The sequence below is a fragment of the Canis lupus genome, chromosome 24 (assembly GCF_003254725.2).
Source record: "Canis lupus dingo isolate Sandy chromosome 24, ASM325472v2, whole genome shotgun sequence".
NCBI lineage: Eukaryota > Metazoa > Chordata > Mammalia > Carnivora > Canidae > Canis > Canis lupus.
In genome coordinates this window covers 4,240,880-4,260,039 of record NC_064266.1, presented here as the reverse complement: position 1 = coordinate 4,260,039, position 19,160 = coordinate 4,240,880, and positions in this window count along the sequence as shown.

Below are 19,160 nucleotides of genomic sequence, written 5' to 3'. Positions count from 1 at the left end.
TCTTAGAAGAAACAATGGAGAAAAACTTTATGACACTAGTTTTGGCCATAATTTCATGGATATGACACTAAAAGCACAGGCAACTAAAACAGAAATAAATATCAAACTAAAAAGCTTCCATACAGCAAAGGAAGTAATCAGTGGTGAAAAGGGAACCTATGGAATGGGAGATAATATCTGCAAACCATCTATCTGATAAGGAGTTAATTTCCAAAATATATGAAGAATTCATACAATAAAAAACTAATAACCCAATTAAAATATGAGCAAAGAACTTGAAGAGACATTTCTTCAAAAAAGACAAATAGCCACATATATGGCAGATGAGAATACCACTGAATCACCAACGCTCCAGCTGAAAAGTGGCCGAGTGTATGAAAAGATGCTCAACATCACTCGTCAAGAGAAAAATGCCAATCAAAACCACAATGAGGGGGATCCCTGGGTGGCGCAGCGGTTTGGCGCCTGCCTTCGGCCCAGGGCGCGATCCTGGAGACCCGGGATCGAATCCCACATCGGGCTCCCGGTGCATGGAGCCTGCTACTCCCTCTGCCTGTGTCTCTGCCTCTCTCTCTCTCTCTGTGACTATCATAAATAAATAAATTTTAAAAAAAATTAAAAATTAAAAATAAAAAAAAAAACCCACAATGAGATGCCATATCCTACCTGTAAGGATGGCTATTATCAAAAAACAAAAGATGGCAAATGTTGGCAAAGACGTGGGAAACTGGAACCCTTGCACACCATTGGTGGAGATGCAAAATGGTCCATCAACTATGGAAAATAGTATGGAGGCTCATCAAAAACTTAAAAATGGTGCTATCATATGATTCAGACATCTCACTTCTGAGTACTTATCCAAAAGAATTGAACTCAGGGTCTCCAACAAGATATCAGCACTCTCATGTTCACTATGGCTGGGAAGTGGAAAGAAACATTCATATCCATAGACAGATATACAGATAAAGAAAAGGCAGCATGGACACACAATGGGATACCATTCAGCCTTACAAAGGAAGGAAATCTGCCATTTGCAACAACATGGATGGATCCTGAGGCCATTTTGCTAAGTGAAATAAGCCAGTCACAGAAACACATATCTGTGTTTATATTTATAGGATTCCATTTATAGGAGTTATCTAAAATGGTCAAATTCCTAAGGTCAAAGACCAGAATGGTGGTTACCAGGAGCTGGGTGGAAAGGGAGATGGGAAGTTGCTAACTGATAGGCATAGAGTTTCAGTTATGTAAGATGAGCACATTCCAGAGATCCACTAACAGCATTGTATCTGTCATCCACAGTAAGGTAATTGCTCCCTTAAAATTTAAGAGGATAGAAGAAGGAAACACAAAGACTCACCTACTCAGATCTGGAATATTTTCTTTGGCCTCCTGCTTAAAAGAGCTGGGCCTCCAGGTTCAGATGGTCTGGGTTACAGTTTTATCATTGCCTCTTCTGGGCTGAGTGTCTTGAAGCAATGTACTTAATCGCTCTGAGCCTCAGTTTTTCCAAATGTCAACTGGGAATAACTGTGCCTCATAGGGCTGTTGGAGGTTTAAACGGATGATCCATGAGATCAAGCATCTAGTGTGGTCACTGTTTGGGGGAGTGTTGTTTCCACACTGTGTTTGGGCTGAGCAGGCTCTGCAGGCCAGAGAGAGCAGAGTCACCTGCTATCTTGTGCATGGCGTCCATGGGAATGGTGAGTTGCTGAGGGGCCATGGGAGGGGTGCCAGCAGCTGGCAGTATCTTCTCTGGATGCATTTCTCTGATGGATGATGGGGGCCTGTTCTCAGAAATCTGTATCAGGCGATGGATGATGGGGCCCATTCTCAGAGGTCTGTAATCCTGGGAGGTGAGACATCCTACAAAGCTGGCATGTGTGGGTGTGGAGGCACGTGAGCTATTAGTGCCAGTGTGTCCCCACCATCTTCCTGAAGGTCTGACCGTGTGACACCCCAACTCCACTTCAGTGACAGTGTGGTGTGTTTAGAGCTCTCCTCTTTCTCAGTGAATATAGCTCAGCGAACATTCTCTACCCCATTAAACATCCAGGCTTCCATTCTACCTTCTGCTTTTTCAATATCACATGTGGTCCTTGATTATTTTAAGGAGTGAAATTATTCAGCTGAAATTTCTTTGAAGAATACTGCAACTCAGAGGTGTTGGAAGAACTGAATAGGGAATCCCAATTATTTTTACTCAAAAGTAATAAGGCTTTAGGTATTAAAAAAACTCTAAGCTTAATCATTTCCATTTTGATTGGCTTCACACTCCTACACAAACACATCACAGACATTTAGAACCTGCCAGGGAGTACCTTAGCATCATCACATAATATTCTGGGAATCTGGATACCTGAGTTCTGATTGTGGCAATGATTCACTCCCTGGTGCTCTTGGGAAAAACACATTATACCTCCCAACTTACTTAAGAGGAGGGACTTGGGAGCACCTTTTGTTCAATCTCTCTTAAGTTTTTAAAAAATTAAATAAATGCAAAATATTTTTGTAAGAAATGGAATGAAAAATGCATGAGGTCTTATACTCACTACCCAGTTTAAGAATTGAAATCTTAACAATTTATTTAAAGCTCCTGCAGATGCTCCCTTGTTCTACCCACCTCTGACCCCTACCCAGAGGCAAATCTTGAATTTTATGCTTATGGCTACTTTGTTTTTATTTATATTTTTATTGCATATGTAAGTATCCCTAAGCAATGTTCCGTTCTGCATGCCTTTTTACTGTACAATTTGATTCATATGTACATGTTCTGCTGAGACTTGCTTTGCCCCCTCAACATTATGTTTTTGAGGTTTTCCCATTTTGTTTTGAGTTGCTGTAGGTCACTTGTTTGCATTACTCTGTAATTGTCTGTTGGATGGCTATGTCATTTGCCATCTAATTTTAAGTTTTTTTGTTTGTTTGTTTGTTTTTTGTCCACTGTTTTTTTTTTTCTTTCTTTTTTTCCCCTTTCTTCTTGTATTTTTTTTTTCTGGATTATTTTCCTTCCCTGGCCTCACTCCACTCCTTTCTAAAAACTCCTTCAATTGATTTGGAGGTTCTGAACTCCACATTTATTCTCTGTGACTTCCTGTTTTTCTATCAGTCAGAGAAGTCTTTCTGGTTCTGAAGGGGCCAAGTGATTAGATCAGAGACCTGGATAATCTCCCTATCTTACGGTCAACTGTGGCATCTAATATGACAGGATCATAACAGTGAGACCTCATCCTCACAAGTTCCATGGATTAGGGCAGAACATCTTTGGGGTGTCATTTTAGAAATTATACCAATACAATGCTTGTGACAATTTGACTGATAGAGTAGGTCAGAAAGGCTCTATATCACATCTAGGTCAAGAGAGATGGCCCAGTCTTCCTCCTCGCGCACTGGTATACCATTGCTTGGAGCCCTGGGGTACTATGTAAGAAGCCAACTATCCTGAGGCCACCATGCTGTGAGGAAGCTCAGCCACACATAGCGATTCCAGGCAGGCATTCTGGCTAGCAGTCCTAAATTCTGTGGCAACCCAGGCCAGGCCCCAGACCTGGCAGAAACTGGCCTTAGGTGACTCTAGGGCCAGCTACTGAGTCTCTCCCAGTCTTCAAGTTCCCCTGGTTGAGGTCCTGGACATAGAGGAGCCAAAACAAGATACCACTTCCGCACTTTATTCAAACTCCTGACTCATGAATTGGAAAACATAATAAAATGATGGTGTTGCTCTCTACATTGGGAGTAATCTATTATGCAGGAATAGTAACGGGGCAAATCCGAAGGTAGAAAAGACATTCAAAAATTCTCACTGACCGTTACTAAAGGGCTAGATAGGGATAGGGAGCACTGCTGACCAGAACCTCTTCCTCAGGAGTTCTAATATGTGGTAGAAAATTCCAGGAGCTAAACTCATTTTTAAAATATTTGTTATTTACAGTTACTCTATGCTGGACACCAGGAGAGGTCCTGGGGGTGTGGGTGCTAGATAGCGGGGGACACTCCCCTCACGGGGCTTGAACATTATGAGGAGGAGCTGACTGTGAAAATCCAAAACATATCCATTCAAGATAATTTTATGTAATCGCTACAGGGCAAATGAAACCTTCAGGTAATGATAACTCCTACAGCGTTGAGTGAGCCTGAAGGAGATGAAGAGGAGGCCACTTCTGATTGGGCGGTGAAGGAAGGTCTGTCTAAAGGGGTAGCAGGTGGGCTCTGAGTGTGTCACTTCTGCTATCACACTTGTTTTGAAAATGTGAATTTGTGGGGCACCTGGGTGGCTTGGTGGTTGGTTTCCTCTGGCTTAAATTCTCTTCTTTCATGTTGCATCAGGACCTAGTCAAGTCCTCAATGGCTGACTAGAAGAAATGTGGCATTCATCATGGATGGCATCTTCACCATTACCGGATCCCACCCCCACTCTGAGAGGGGAAAGTTTTACCCATATTCACAGTGGTGAAGCTGGGACTGGAAACCAAGTCTAATTTTTAATTGATTGATTGGCAGTGTGGATAAAGGCACACATTTTCAATGTTCTGGGATGGGGGGAGCAATGTCTTAGTTACTAAATATTTAATAATACCCACATTGAAAAAAATAAAAAAAATTAAAATTAAAATTAAAAAAAAAGAAAAAAAATAATACCCACATTGAAGGAATTTGAAGAAAACATGGTCTTTACTGCTAATATTTGTTCATAATCGTTACAAACTCCTTTGGCTACATACTGGAAATTTTCCATTGTGGTGTGATTTCCACTCAGAAATGTTTAAGTCCTTGACTTTCTAATGATCTGAAGGACAAAGCGGTGCTCTCTCTTTGATCTCTCTTTGATTGGCATTCTGTAGCAGTCCTGAGAATTTTTTTTTCTCAGCACTAGGATGAAGTTTTAACAGGATTGATAGGTAATTGGTAGAGGGACTCCTGATGACCCACAAATGGTTGAAGACGAATAACAATAGCTTTATCTTCTAGATGGGGGAGGTGAGGCAATGGGAAACAGGGAAATGATTGCACAGTAGAGTTCCAGGTGTCCTATGATGGCTCAGACATAATGCATTACCTCTATTCCTATTCCTTCCTCCCCCCCGATTCACTTGCGAGGCTACTCCTTACCCAGATTGACAGAGACCAGCATTCTCCAGGGTTAGCTCTCTGTTGAAGCAATAAAAGATGCTGATGAGCTCTTCCTTGAGCATTTAGTTTCTTCACATTCTATGGTTACCGTTCAGAGTTTCCATGATGAAACAGAAGTCTCTCTTGGTCTTCACTTGCTCTTGCTCCTTAACTGTTAATATCTCTCTTTCTTCAGAAGGGTGGGAACTCATAAGGATCTTTGCTCAGATCTGCCAAGCTCATTCTGTCATTACAGCTTGTCTTCCTGCTCATCCATCATCTGAATCCCACATATCATTTAAGGCCTGAATATTTCCTGATTTCTCCATGATTATTCCCCCAACTATTCCAACACACTGACTCCCTCATCCATGCATTTCTGTAGCCCTTATATTCAACTTAGAAATTTTTCATTTGGAAAGAACAGACTGACAGATGAGTTCAAGAAAAACAAAATGCAAGTGGTATATGGGAAATTTATATAAGAATACAGAAAGGAATGGCAGAATAAATGGGCTTCAGGATGGGTGTGAACTGGTCAGTTCTGAGAATGGGGTCCGCCTCTACTGCCTCTCCAACTCTTTTCCCTCCTTCATCCCCCTCCTTCTCTACCTTTCTCTGTTATCTTTACTCAGTCCTTCCTTCCCAATATCCTGCCTCTGAACTTTACTTTGTCATATCTTTGATGTGCAAATTGCCCCAGATGGCTCCCCTGTCCTCAACTCTCTATGTCCATTGGCACCTACAACTGACCAGGAATCCACCTCTTGTTCTCTTATTCTAATTCTTGGGACAAGAAGATTTTAGTTGACCCAGATCATTCTTTTGAACAAGGGCCCACAGACCATGAGTCTGGACAGTCAATGGCTCACTTCTCTTGGGTCAAATGTCCATCCTGGTTCAGTTAATTGTGACCCCCAAAATTAGGGTGCACAGTGTGATGCCCATTGATCTGGGAAAGTGGAAGGAGATTTCACTAAAAAAGTGTCTGCAGAGTGGGGGATAAACTGGCATCTTTAATACAACTTAAATTCTGTTTCACAGACTGTAATACTTAATGGTCCTTGTAATGCTTCATATGTCTTAGTCCTATCTCCTTTATGAGATGGGTTCCTGTTGTCCCATCTATCAAACAGTCCCTATTTGACCCACATTCTTCACAGTATTGTTGGAAGGAGCAGCAGAACTGGTGTCTGCTTTAAATATGAAATGTCAATCTGAGTGTCCAATAAAGAGCACTGATGAAATAAATTATGTCAGGACAGTACAATGGAAAACTGTTCTACCATTAAAATGTAGTAGCATCAGAATATTTATGTGGTGAGATGTTTAAGACACTGTTAAATGAAAAAAATGAATTCCAAAAGTATATACACTTAGGATTCTATTTTTGAGTGCACATGTACACACACACATATTCATTCTCATAATTAGAAAGATGCTCACCAAAATATCAACAGTATAAACTGGGTGGGGAAATTATTGATGGTGTAAATTTTACCTTGTTTTCTGAGTTATATTTCTAAATTTTCTGCAATAAGCATTTATCACTTTTGCAATAAGAGAAAGAAATAATAGTTACCAAAAAGAAACTAAAATGTAATGCAAGACTGTTGTTTCCTTAAGGATAAACTTGTTTTTTAAAGATCTCACTGCAATAAATAATTTTGTGTCCCTTTAAATTCTATGTGGAAAGGTTGTATGTACATATATACACATCTATGCCTGAATGTGTGTGCATGTAAAAATATGATTACCTGTCACATTACATTGAATGGCTTTCTTAGGCTGAGCTTCATGGAAGGCAGTAGTTTACATGAGAAGCGATCCCAAGAAGCACTGGTAGGACAGGAGGAAAACAGAGAATGGAGAGAGCAAGCAGCATGTGTATTCAGTGAACACTGAGCATTCCATCCCCCTGAGGACCTCTGAGAGTGGGACAGATACACCTCAGAGTCACCCTGCCTGAGGAATGAGCGAGCTCATGCATTTACCCACTGCTCCTATGTGCTATTGGTTTAAAGGCCTCTCCCAGAGAGTGTCCCTCTGGCACTTCTGGTCTCCACGTACCCAAGCAGAACAGGCTCCGGGACCAGGGAAGCCCTTTGGTTTGGCAGACATACCAGTGCCTGCAGTTGGAAGGCATTGTGTTGACATGCACAAGAACAATATGTGTCAAGGGCATGTGGCCTGGGTCCCAGCGGCAATGACATTCTGCTTTTTTTGATAAACATTACCCCAGCGGATCTTGCTTGCATTTCTGTCCTTGTCGGCCTAAGACCACAGCAGGAAGGGAACGCAAGTGTTTGAAATGTAGAAAGTCTGCAAGGGAAATCCCATGACTGTGCTGGTTTGCTACCCTATCACCCACCAACCAACCGCCTGAATGTTCATGTAGAAAGATGGCCACTCTGGTGATGCTGGGAATATTCAAAACAAAAGTAATGAAATCCAGATTTCAACATGAAGCCACTATGGCCAGTGAAATTGAAGAATGCACTATGAAAACATGGTATCAGAATGTAGATATCTTTACTTATGAGTTGGGCAAGGCCTTTTCATTTTTTATGATGTGTTTGAACTCTTCTGTGTATAAGGCAGATTCCATCAACCCCAGTCTATAAAATCCTTCACTGATGGGGAAATACAAATCAAAACCACAATGAGATACCACCTCACACCAGTGAGAATGGGGAAAATTAACAAGGCAGGAAACCACAAATGTTGGAGAGGATGTGGAGAAAGGGGAACCCTCTTATACTGTTGGTGGGAATGTGAACTGGTGCAGCCACTCTGGAAAACCGTGTGGAGGTTCCTCAAAGAGTTAAAAATAGACCTGCCCTATGGCCCAGCAATTGCACTGTTGGGGATTTACCCCAAAGATACAGATGCAATGAAACGCCGGGACACCTGCACCCCGATGTTTCTAGCAACGATGTCCACAATAGCCAAACTGTGGAAGGAGCCTTGGTGTCCATCAAAAGATGAATGGATAAAGAAGATGTGGTTTATGTATACAATGGAATATTACTCAGCCATTAGAAATGACAAATACCCACCATTTGCTTCAACGTGGATGGAACTGGGGGGTATTATGCTGAGTGAAATGAGTCAATCGGAGAAGGACAAACATTATATGTTCTCATTCATTTGGGGAATATAAATAATAGTGAAAGGGAATAGAAGGGAAGGGAGAAGAAATGTGTGGGAAATATCAGAAAGGGAGACAGAACGTAAAGACTGCTAACTCTGGGAAACGAACTAGGGGTGGTGGAAGGGGAGGAGAGCGGGGGCTGGGGATGAATGGGTGACGGGCACTGAGGGGGGCACTTGACGGGATGAGCACTGGGTGTTATTCTGTATGTTGGCAAATTGAACACCAATAAAAAATAAATTTATTATTAAAAAATAAAATCCTTCACAATTCATTTTATGATGTGTTTGGAGTAGCACAGGCTGAATTACTTGTTGATGATTTGTCCTTTCTTTTCAACACTTCAGCTGGGGATCATCCTCCTAGAAACAGAATTGTTAACTTGTTAGAGACTTGTGACCACTGTTTGCTAGCAACATCAGTATGTCAGGACAAATAAAGTATTATGTATTGGGACCAAAGGAGTAGACTCTGGACATCAGAAGCTCTAGGAGAAACATTGACCTTAGAACTAGAACCATAAACTTCTCATTTTATGGTTGAGGAAACTGAGGCTCAAGAGCACCCAGCTAGCGTGAGGTGGATCTGGAGTGAAACTCTACTACCTCCAATGTGACGGCCTGGGCACGAGAGGTGGCAGGTGGCACATACTGGTTTGCTGGTACTTAATACTGACCATATCTTTCTGTGACTCACGTGATTTGTCCCATCAGACTCTAGTGGTGGACTCTGATGGAATCTCCCTCTCCCTGGCCACGGGTGCTTTGGCAGTGATGTCACCCTCTCTGGCATTCCTGGGTGTGTTACTCTTTTAGATTCTCCTTCTTTGTCTCCTTCAGGAAAAACTAACCATTTTTTTTTAAAGAATATTGCCAATCATGGCTCCTGGGTGGCTCACTTGATTAAGTGTCCAACTCTTGATTTTGGCTCAGGTCATGGTCTCATGATCTTGAGATTGAGCCCCACACTGGGCTTTGTGATAAGTGTGGAGTCTGTTTCTCTTCCTTTCCCTCTGCCTCTCTCCCAACTCATGCTCATTATGTGTGTATGTCTCTCTCTCTAATTTAAATAAATAAGTCTTAAAAAGAAAGAATATTGACAATCAGCCAGAACAAGTTGTTCTGGGTTCCTTATATAATATTTTGGAGTGCAGGGGAGAGAGAGAGAGAGAGAGAGAGAAGAGAAGGAGAAAGAGAAGAGATGGTTGGAAGCCTGCACACTTATGCTCAGGCCCTGGCTTCTTTCCATCCCATTGAAGGCACTTGTGAAGACATATGCAATAACGTGTATGAGGAAACCACACCAGAGTGAGGTTGAACTCATTGGAGATGAAACGTTCAAAGAAAGAAATTCATCAGAGATTAAATGTTCAAAGAAAGAAAGGGGAGTTGGTCTCTTTGAGGATTCCAGCAGGATGTCAGAGGTCTAGGTGCAATGTGTCAGGGCTAATATGTGGGCTTGTGGAGGGAGACAGGGGCCTACCATCTGGAAAGGACAAGATGGATGAATAATCTAGAGCCTTTGCTTGGCTGCATGTGTGTGCAAATGGGGCTCAGAACTTTTAGGTTATTAACTAAGAAAATAACCTTTCTCAGCCTCCATGCATTCGTTGGAGAAATTGAAATGATTTGCCCTGCCTTTTATTTCTGGTTGGATTAATTAGGACAAAATAGAAAAAGCACATAGGACAGTACCAAGATTGTAGTACATGTTCAACAGATGTTGTTTAGCTCTCTGTATTTATTATCTATCCATTTATTTCTCTAATGCATCTATCTTCATTCATCACCATCAGCAATAAATAAAGTTATGACCAACAGACACAATTTCCTGTTTCATCTCCTCCCTGAGGCTCTAAATTCTCCTCTTTACATCATGCTGTGTGCTTGTGCTCCCCAGAGCATTTCAAGCCGAGTTTTGGCTCACCTCCCATGGCTGCTCCTTCACTTGCTCTGCACCCATGTAGCCATGAGGCTCAGTCCCTTATTCTGGCTTCCACCACCCAACCACTCATGCAAAGTCTCTCAATGCAGACTTTACCGAAGGTTCAGGGGAGCTAAGGGGGCCTGTGCAGTGGCAACACTGGGGCAGACTGCTTAGTACCTAGTAGCTGATACCCTTTTTTTTTTTTTTTTTGTTAATTACAGAAACCCAATTTTATGTATGGTGCTCACATGCTTAACTAAGAGTAATCATTTCCTCAGACTTCATAGCTGGGAGTGTGGTACAATTTGTCTAGCAGGGCAAGACTTGGCTTTCCTAATACAGACTTACTCCTTTGCTTTTCCATGTTCTTTCTTCCTGGAAGGTGAATGTAATGTGGGGAGGTACAGCAGCTACTTTGTGACCATTAAAAAAATAAAAATAAAAAAGCACATGGGAAGGAAGACAGAAAGATCCTTTGTTCTTGTGGACATTATACAACAGCCAAACCATTTCAGAATTGTCAACTGTGCACTTACTGCCATGAGAGAGAGAGAAAAAAATATTCCTGTCTGTTTAAGCCTGCGTCAAATGCTATCCTAATAAAGACAAATACTCTCCTAAATCAAAAGCTAAGCTTCCTCTTCTGTTACACTGGCCTCTGGTTGTTTCAGTGAGGGGTCCAGTTTCCCAGTACTTTCCTCATCCTATTCCTCATACAATTTCTCTACGATTCCTCATCCTATTTCCTCCACCCTTTCTTCATACTATTTCCAGTTCCACTCTGGCTAGAAATTCCAAAATTTCCTTGTGCTTTGTTATCCAGAGAGATTCAACACTTTTTACACTTTATTTCCCAGTCTCTTTGTTTCCTTAAAGCTTTTGGAGACTTTCAAGGAAAAAGAGCCATACTACCATGCATGGGAACCCTTTGGAAGAGAGAGTTAATTAAAGCCAGTATTATTCTATATTATATGTATTAGATAAACTGGTAAGATGATTTACTATGATCATATTTTTTAAAAATATTTATTATTTATTTAACAGAGAGAGAGGAGAGCGAGCAAGCACAACAGGGAGAGCTGCAGAGGCAGAGGGAGAAGGAGGCTCCCTGCTGAGCCGGGAGCCTGATGCGGGCGGGACTCCATTCCAGGACCTTGAGCCAAAGGCAGACGCTTAACCAGCTGAGCCACCCAGGTTTCCCCATGCTCATATTTTTAATTTTTAAGTGAACTTGCTCCCTGATTGGACAGTTAGTGTGCAGAGGGGGCAAAGAGGATTCACGTTCAAAGAAAAGGACTAAGGAAGGATATCAATTCTTGGCTCTGATAGACAACCAAGGAAATAAAAAGGTGTTTTTTTTTGTTTTTGTTTTTTGTTTTTGTTTTGTTTTTTTTTTTTAGTAAGGAAAAGCAAACCCTCTGTTTCCTTATGCAAAACCTGACAATAATTGTGTTTGAAAACAGAGATATATATTCAGGGATCTATACTACTTTAGACATTGCTTTATATAGCTCCATTTTGCATATAATTAGGAATTATAGTTATCAATATACATGATTCTTTTATTTTATTTTTTAAAAGATTTTATTTATTTATTTGAGAGAGTGAAAAAGAGTATGATCAAGGTGGATGGGGAGAGGGAGAAGCCAACACCTGCTGCGTAGGGAGCCCTAGGTGGGGCTCGATCCTAGGACCTCGGGATCATGACCTGAACTGAAGGCCGATGCTTAACCGACTGAGCCACCCAGGTGTCCCTGGATTCTTTTAAAACAAAGATTTTCAGGCTGCTAAATTCATGGTAGATGATATATCTGTTTCTCTTGGTTCCACGCTTGACAAAAAAATCGTCTAATTTCTGGACACACGTGAAGGTATTAGATGTCTCTTCTCCCAGGATGGGAGGGAATTTGGGGGCAGAAGGGCTGGGCTGCTGTCAGAAGGTGGGCTCTGTGTGACTCCTGAGGCTGAGGACCTTGCGGCCCTTGTTTACCGCTGCTAGTAATGGACAAGCTGGCTTTTCCTGAGCACCTCCTCTGGGCTGCACCTCTGGTCTTGGCAGTTCTGCCCTGCACCCCCACACAGAGAGCACCCTTTGTCCTGGCCCACCCAGATCCCAGAGGGGCCATTGACTTTTCCAGGTCATTGGTAAAGTGGCTCAAACCCAGGCATGGCAGACTCCAAAGCCTTTTAATCGCCATGGTGGGATGACCTGTTTGTCTTTTAGTTTTATTTTCTGACCACCTTTTTTATTTCAGAATACTTTGATGTATGCAGATGAGCTATCATAGCTCGGTCCCCATAGGCTTCTCACTACTGGCCTCCCCCTCACCGTTAACATCTTACATTGCCATTCTTTCTTTCTTTCTTTTTTTTTTTTTTTTTTTTCTTTTTTAGCATTTCTTCCCCACTTTGAATTCTAGGTTTCACCTTTTGGTCTATGAAAAATAAATAAATTCTCCGTTTTCAGGGTCTGGTTTTTTCTTTCACTATAGCCTGTCCCATCCCTTCTTTCAAAGGAGAGGCAGAACTTGAAACATGGAAAACTTACTTCTTTCAAGAGGTGCACTCGGCCTGGCCCGGGGACAGAGAAGGGTGATGAGGTGCCCAAGCTGCTGGATGCCTGGCCTCCTGTGGCCCTGTTGGCACCTGGGGGAATGCACACAAGTCTCCACCATCAGCAGGACCTGTGCAGAGTTTTCCAGGGGGAATGCCAAGGAGCTGCTTTTCTGGAACAACTTTGTTTGCTTTAGACTTGTTTGTACCAGCTTTTCAACCCAAGACAAAGTTGTGTTCATGACCGCTAGAGTAACACCACTTTGTTCTTGCACTGTTTATTTAAAATGGCAAAGCTCTCCCTAAGGGCATGGGGACCCTGGGTCTCCTGATGAGGCCAGTATGCCAAAGACCCTGTGCAGTCTGCCCTGTCCCTTGTTTAACAAACTCTGGAAGAAGGTAGAAAACTGCCTTCATCCTGGTTGCTGGTTCAGCTCATACAGCTCCGGTAGAGAGAAGCCAGAGTGTTGTTACATTGTACTGTCCCCACGCCTCCATATATCAGTTACCTCCCCCAAGGACAGCTCTGATTTTTTTTTTTTTTTGCCAGGTTGCAATTTCGCACAATCACACATCCCAGCAGAGGCAGTGGGTCTGGAATCCATCCTTTAGCTGGAAATGCAATCCATATCCTCATGCCTTAGCCTGGCATCCAAGCTTTTCCCCATCCTATGGGGTGTGTTCCACACCCTTCTGTGTATATTTTGACTCACTTGGGATAAGGAGGTAGGGTCTAATGCCTTGATACCAGGGCCTGGTAGCAGGGATGACCATGGGAGGGGTTGTGGGAAGGGCATGCAAAAATAGGAGATTCTTACATACGTGGGTGCTTTGAGGCACAAAAACACCTTCAGAGAAAGCAAATCTGTAGGGCTTTGTGGACTGTACTTTCATAGAGCATTCACATAAAAAGAGCAAGAAAAGTTGGGAGATTATCCAGTGTATTTTCTCCTTCCTAATCACACCTAAACTCTTTATTTTTTTATTTCTTAAAAAGATTTTATTTATTTATTCATGAGAGACACAGAGAGAGAGAGAGGCAGAGACACAGGCAGAGGGAGAAGCAGGCTCCATGCAGGGAGCCCGATGTGGGACTCGATCCGGGGTCTCCAGGATCACGCCCTGGGCTGAAGGCAGTGCTAAACCCCTGAGCCACCTGGGCTGCCCACACCTAAAGTCTTTAAGCTCTTCCCAGTGCAGAACCCTATTCAGGGTTTGATTTCACGACCCTGAGATCATGACCTGAGCCAAAATCAGGAGTTGGACGCTTAACTGACTGAGTCACCCTGGCACCCCCAAAGTCCTATTTTCTTAACAGTTCTGTAACAGGAAGATTCCACTCTCTCCTCATCCCACTTTGTGGCATTAACAGTTCGCTAACAGTTAGCCAAACCAAAAATGGCTGAAAGCTTTCATTGGGCAAACACCAGAACTCATACTCTGTAGGGTGCACAGGGAAACCTTCATGATTTGAGATACATGACTTCCACCAGATCCTTCTACTTCCTACTGAAAATAGAGCTTGCCCTCTTAAATAATAATGGTAATGTTAACCTTAAAAATAAAACTTCCAGGTATTTTACCAGCAGAAGATTTTATTTGGGAAGAACAAAGAACTACAATCCAGGACAAACTAGCTACAGTGAAGCCACAGGCAAGTCTGACAAACAAAAGAGAGGAACATTATTTTATGGAGAAGAAAGAAGAAATTGGGAGGGGTTGAACAAAAGTCCATTGGAAAGAAGCAGGAATTCAGGGTGATGATGATTTTTCATTGGCCAAATTGCAGGGATGGTTGATTTCTTCTAGGAGATGCAAGGTGAAGTGCCTGGGTGGCTCAGTCAGTTAAGTGTCTGCCTTTAGCTCAGGTCATGGTCTCAGGGTCCTGGGATGGAGCCCTGCATCGGGCTCCCTGCTCAGTGGGGAGTCTGCTTCTTCCTATGCCTCTCCCCCTGCTTGTGCTCTCTCTCTGTGTCAAATAAATAAAAGGAGATGCAATGTACATAATTCCCTGTTGGGGCCTGTAATTGGGTCTTTCCTATTGAGATTCTCTTTTTAGGGGTCTGTAGTTGATAATTCTTCCTGTAATTGATGTAGAGTAATATGCTTCCCCTGCCAACCTCTGCCTTTAGCATATTAGGTCCATACCAGGCTTCCAGATAAATGGAAGTGTGTGTGTGGGTGTGTGTGCATGTATGGGCACAGGTGCACACATATATATGCATGCATGTGTATATGCAAGTGGCACTCGTCTCCAAATGGCATGTTTTGGTGAAAGCATGTGAAGAGGCAACAAGACTCTTGAAAGCAGATATACTTGTAGAGCATATGATCATCACTTAAGAGTATCTGCTACATGCCAAAGAATTAATCAGTGGCTGGAATCCTCACACAGCCTTCGGAGTGGGCATTGGTGGCAGGTGATATTTGAGGGCTTGACCATAGCAGATGCTTCTGTCAGTACTCCACCCACCACCTGGAAGTTTTGTTCACCTTTTTCATGCACACCCAGTGTACATTCACCTCCATCAAACAGTCCCTGTGTGTCTGTTGAAGGACTTCCCTCCAGCTGCTAGGACACACTCTCCCTGCATGTGGAGACTTGGAAGTTCTTGGAAAGTGTATTTTATTTTGTAATCTCACAACAAGTGGGCAGATTTGACAAGAAGCAGTGAGATGGCAAATTCAGACCATTGCATTTTAAGACAATGAGACAATCTATGTTCACCACAGCTTGCAAGTCTGTATTGTGACAAATGTAGACACCTGCAAAACTCACACCCCCGTCAAGATAATGAACATGTTTCTCAACATAAACCTTTCTTTGTATGCATCTTTCCCAATCACTTCTTACTCTCCAAGACCACAGACAACTGCTTTCTGACTTGTGTTAATATCATTTAATTTAGCCTGTTTTACATTATGTTATCCCTTGTGTCTGTTTTCATTCTTCCAACATTTTGTTTGTAAGATTTATCCACCTCATTGTGTGTAGCAATAATCCTACCATTATCATGGCTGCATAGTATTCCATTGTATGAACCCCCTACAGTCTGTTTATCCATTCTTCTGTTAATGGACATTTGTGTTGTTTCCAGTTTGGACCATCATGAATAAAGCTATTATGAACATTCCCATACAAATTAGCCTATAGACCAATTATTTTCTTCCATATCATTTTTCTTCCTTTCTCCTCTACTCCATTATGTGCTTGGGGTGTTCTTTTGACAATTCTAAATCAGAGTTTCCTTGACTTGACTTCAAAAGGTCCTGCATTTACATTGTAGCATGCTGAAACATTTGCAGCTTAGAGGAGATGGGACTTCCTCTGCCTAGACTCTGGAAGACCTGCTTAGGAGTGAGTGGTGAGGAGAGAAAGAAAAGGCAGAGATATGCAAGGGTCAATGGACCCCAGAGGAAGCAGACAGGACTCAAGGCGGCCACAGGGCCAGGAATGAATGAAATATGAGCAAAGGGCCTTGGAATTGGTCCAGAGTCTTGGTTACAAACAGAAACTGAGCTCAGTTAAATTAAGCAGCAGAAGAATTTATTGATTGGATATTGAGTAGCCAATAAAATTTAGAGAAAAGCTATGAAACTACAATCAGAAAGTGGAAAGAAGCTAATAGAAGGCTACACACTTAGCTACAGTCATATCAAAAGAGCAGCCAGGACAGGATGAGATGTGAGTCCTGAATGTTGGAACTGACACTATGACCTTTGCCACCTATTTGGATCCATGCAAGGAGCTGATGCCACTGCCATCTACACTGGAACTCAGGTTGCTAGATGCCGGAGCTTTCTTATCTGGAGTTATCACTGGCACTGGAACAACATAGAATGCTCCCTCACCCTTGTATTGGCTAGAATGGCTTATAAGGAATCCCTGCCTCCTTGAGACTCCATCTCTAGACCCTAGAGCTGACTTTTCTGAGGTCAGCTCCACACATCACTTAACAGAGAGTGAGCACCTGATCTTCTATAATTTACCTAGTAGGAGACAAGTGCTATCATACAGTATGGATTTCCATATAGAATGTGGGGTGCAGATGCTTGTCAGAGCAAGGCAGTCCAACACCCAGCACAGTCATCTTAAGGGGCCTTGTTCGAGCACTGGGAACTGTGAGTATGCCACTCATGTCCGACTCCATTCAACAGGCACCACCCATGACCAGCACCAGGGTTTTCGTTGACTGTACTTGGATGTCCAGTGAGAACTTACCCTTAACAGCCAGTGGGTCCCCAAGTACCTGCTAATCAGGACTGATGTCTGCTTGGTATATTTTAGGCCACCCACATGGATCCCTCTCCACCTGTAAATCCAATATTTGGCAGTGGGGCTCAGAGGTCCTAATGGAATGGTGGAGACAGAAGGGTAAATCTCTATTACTTAAGTTGAAGGGGTTTGCCTGAATAGAGTAGCTAAATTATTTAAACATTTAATGATAGGGGATATTAAACACACAAGGACCTTCAATCTGTGGATAAGTCTGCTCCTTCTACACCCCTAACCATATACCTCAGGCATTATATCATCTCATTTATAAATAATATAGTATATATCTGTGATATCTGAGGGCACACAGTATGCCCAAGACCACCTTCACTTTGGACACCCATTACAAAATTAGAGAGGGCACCGGTTTATTACAGACAAAGGATTAAAATCAGCCAAGGGTAGAACTACATAGATCAGAGTCCAGGAGAGTTCCAAACATGGAGCTTCCAACTGTCTTCTCCATGGAGTTATGGACAGCCTAATATTCCACAAATTGATGTGTGACAATATATACAGAGTGCTGGCAACCAGGGTAGTCCACTTGAGCCTTGGAGTCCAGAATCTTTACTGGGGCACCCTGGTCAACTGCCCATATGGCTGACCTCAGTCTTCAGCCCCTCAGGAGATGAGTTAATACAGCATGCCTCAAAGCTCCATAATAATTCATATTGTTAGACTTGTTAGTGTGGCCAGCCCAAACCCTAGACAAAGACCCTCCCATTTACCCATGATATTCAAGGGCTGAGAGATTATCTTTCAGAAGCTGAGGGCAAAAGCCAGATATCCCTTAGGGCAAAGTTAAATTCCTGACTACACAGTATCTCTGAATAAATATAACTTGTGAAAAAAAACCATAACCATGATATGATTATTGAACCTAAAAAATGTCCAATTATCCCTTAATAGCATCAAATATGTAATCAGTATTCAGATTTCCCTTTATTTCATGAATTACAATTTTTAACAATTGTTTTTGTTTGAATTAGGAACCAAATTAAGGACTACATGCTGGTTGATAGGAATTTATTTATTTAATTTTTTTTCTTATTAAAATATTTTATTTATTTATCCCAACCTCACTGAGCTTCTCTCCAGTGGCAGAAAGAATGGAGGTCTGCTTAACTCTACCATTCTGCTGCTGTATGGCTGAGAAACTAAAGACATAGAGAGGCTGAATGACTTGCCCAAGGTAACACAGCTGGTAAATAGTGAAGCTGCAATTTAAACTCAGGTTTGTTTCTTCCCAAAGTCCATACTCATTTCACTCCAACCTTTTATGTAATGAGTTATAGACCTGTAATTAAGAAGGAGAAGGAGATTGTAGGTCAAAAATTTGACTTAGTGGGTTTTTTTTTTTAGATTATTTATTTGAGAAAGAGGGAGAGAGAAAGGGAACAAGCTGGGGGAGAGGCAAAGGGAGAGGGAGAGAGAGAGAAGCAGACTCCCCACTGATCAGGAAGCCAGATGCAGGGCTCCATCCCAGGGCCCTGGGATCATGACCTCAGCTGAAGGCAGATGCTTAACCAACTGAGCCACCCAGGTGCCTGTGGTGTGTGTGTGTGTGTGTGTGTGTGTGTGTGTGTGTGTGTGTGTGTTTTACCGTCCAATTAAAAGGCAGACTCAGGGGCAGCCCTGGTGGCCCAAGTGGCTTAGCGCCGCCTGCAGCCCAGGGCATGATCCTGGAGACCTGGGATCAAGTCCCACATCAGGCTCCCTGCATGGAGCCTGCTTCTCCCCCTGCCTGTGTTCCCTGCCTCTCTCTCTCTCTCTCTCTGTGTGTGTGTGTGTGTCTGTCTGTCTGTCTGTCATGAATAAATAAAATCTAAAAAAAAAAGGTAGGCTCAGGGCACAAGTGGCCTGGGTGAAATGAAACAGATGGCTGAAGCTGATGCTGCATAAAGTGCTGCTTCTCTAGGTGAGTGAGCCATTTGCAGAATGACCACCATGAAGCTTCAACAGGACACACAGCAGTTAGGACAGAGAGGTGAACTCTGTACTCAGCTGGACTTTGGTGAAAGGTACATTTTTAAAAATTTGTAGCCAGGGAAAACTGGAAAAACAAAAACTAGGAAATTCAGAATTACCGAAGAGTGGTAATCCTTTTCTGTGGTGACAAGTGACAAAAAGAAAAGTGCAGGT